At 35.9% G+C, this 2,550-nt stretch overlaps 1 protein-coding gene across 2 annotated transcripts in view; it reads right to left on the bottom strand.

The window, feature by feature from the left end:
- The window catches only part of LOC116074151 (zinc finger protein 81-like), a 118,758-nt gene that overhangs the window by 115,542 nt on the left and 666 nt on the right, over nt 1-2,550 (bottom strand). The window contains exon 2 of one of the 2 annotated variants that reach the window (XM_031346502.1): nt 298-342. The exons of the other annotated variant lie outside the window; for it this stretch is intronic. The gene's annotated coding sequence lies outside the window, so the exon portion shown is untranslated. The remainder of the gene's footprint in view (nt 1-297; nt 343-2,550) is intronic. 2 annotated transcript variants of the gene reach the window in all.

The following is a 2,550-nucleotide window of genomic DNA, read 5'->3' as shown; positions in this document are numbered from 1 at the left end:
TTTTAAGCCTGTAAGCAGGGCAGAAAGTAATGGCAGAAGGACACCATGGAGAAAAGCCACTTATCTCATGGCAGCCAAAAAAAACAGAAAAAAAGGATAAAGGGAATATATATGTGTGTGTGTGTATATGTATATATATATATGTATATATATATATATATGTATGTATATATGTATATATATACACACATATATTTGTATATACATATACACACACACACATATATATACATGCCCTCCGGGTGTTAATTCATCCAAGTAGGCTACATTTCTTATGCGTAATTCACATAAATTTACCATTGAAGAAGTCATCATGATCCAATCACTTCTCAGTAGTGTCACCTGCAGTGGATCAAGCATAAAGCATATGAGCCTTTAGAGAAGACATCTCATATATAAATCATAACAATGACTCAGTTTTCAGTTTTTACACTATCTCCTATGTCTTTCTCTTTGTCTTATAAGAAGACATTGGATTAGAGGCCATTTGTTTAACTCAGAATGACCCCCCCCACCTCATAATCCTTAATTATATATGCGAAAGTATTTTTTTTCCAAACTAAAGTCATATTCACAGATTCTATGGCTATATATATTTTAATAGGCATTATTCTACCCATTAAATACAGACATTTGCAAACTTGACTTGGTGCCTTACATCTGCAATGCCAGAAGTTGAAAGGCTGGGGAAAAGATTTTAAGTTCAAGGCCAGGCTGGACTACACAGAGAATTCAATGCCATCCTAGCTATATAACAAGACTCTAACTGAAAAATAAAGCTGTAGATAAATATCCAATTGGACCCATACCTTATAACATATATACATACTCTAGATGGACCAAGATTGAAATGTGAAAATGAAACCCTGGGTATATTCCTTTCTAGTCTGGACATGTAGAAAGCAGTCCAGACTATTTGTACCTGTGCTACAAAGTCAGACACCTCAGAGGAAAACAATGAGTTCATATATGTAAAATGCTCAGAACTATATATGGAATGAGTAAATGTTTGATGAATAGTGATCACATCTTCTCTTATTCAAAATAGCAATGGTCATGCCCAACACTGTAAATAGTGAGACAATGCTCCCTTTCTGCAGCTGTCACATTCTTTCCACCTCATCTTCTACAGTGTTCTCCAAGACTTAGAATAATATAGGTGATTACTATTTTCTACCACCTTGAGCAGCTATACCACAGCAACAGAAACACTCCTTGAAGTTCAACCAGTTATGAATCTTCTATAGTAACTACCTCCCATTGTAAAAAAGAAGTGTGCTATCTCTATGTCAGGAACCAGCAGTAATCTACAAGCCACCCTACAGATTGAACTCAAGCTGCCAGACTTGTTAGACAGCACCTTTTAACCAGTGAGCCATTTGGATAACCTAAAAGTATCTTTTAAGTGAAAAAAAAAAACTACATGAAATATAAAGTTAATAGACAACACAGACCCAACTCTAGTCTATCCAAACTGTTCTCCTTAAAAATATAGATTAACTAATATTTTATAGCTCCCTAATATCTGTTTTAAGCACATCAAATTTAATTTTAAATACATGTAACATGAAACTTTGGTTTTGGTTTTGGGTTGGGGGACAAGGTTTCTCTGTAGACCTCATCATGGACTGTAAGCCACCAAGATGAATTTCTTAAAATTTGTCTCCATTTAAACATTTTTATGTGCTCTTATTCATTCCCTTTATGGGGGGTGAAAATCAAACTATGAGTGATAAATATATATCAATCAAACAGATTCCCACAGGATATACTTCCTTCCTTATAGATAAGTACCATAATCCTTGCTGGTCTACAGGCATTCTTGTGCTTTTAAAATTATTAAATGCTTAAGTGGTCTCAGTGAGTTTTTTTGGTTTTGATTTGGGTTTTTGTTTTAAAGAGGATATGAGGACTGGAGAGATGGCTCAGCAGATAAGAGCACCGACTGATCTTCCAAAGGTCCTGAGTTCAAATCCCAGCAACCACATGGTGGCTCACAACCACCTGTAATGAGATCTCATGTCCTCTTCTCGTGTGCCTGAAGACAGCTACAGTGTACTTACTTATAATAATAAATTTTTTAAAATCTAAGATAAATAAATAAATGAGGATATGAAATGGAGAGGAGAATGTGGTAGGAGGAGTCTAGGAGGAGTTGGAGGGAATAGGGAGTGAAGATGATGAAAATACATTGCATGTATCTATGAAATTCTCAAAGAATAGAATTCTAAAAGGAAAAAATAATGAATATATCGATACTTCAGTAGTTAAGAGCACTGGCCAGTCTTATAGAGGACCAAGGTTTGATTCCCAGCACCCACATGGTGCACACAAACTAATGGTAGCTCCAGTTCCAGGGAATCCCACAACCTCTTCTGGCCTTTGTTGGCACTATACACATGTAGTGCATAAACATGCAGACAAAACACATAAAATAGGAAAAAAAATTTAAGAGTAGGTAGGGGAGAATACAGAAATGGCTCATCAGTTAAGAACACATAAAACTCTTGCAGAGAGCTGAGCAGTGGTGGCGCACGCCTTTAATCCCAG

The sequence above is a fragment of the Mastomys coucha genome, chromosome X, assembly GCF_008632895.1.
Source record: "Mastomys coucha isolate ucsf_1 chromosome X, UCSF_Mcou_1, whole genome shotgun sequence".
Taxonomy (NCBI): domain Eukaryota; kingdom Metazoa; phylum Chordata; class Mammalia; order Rodentia; family Muridae; genus Mastomys; species Mastomys coucha.
Note: the sequence above shows the minus strand (reverse complement) of the source record. Positions and strands in the feature narration are given on the sequence as shown.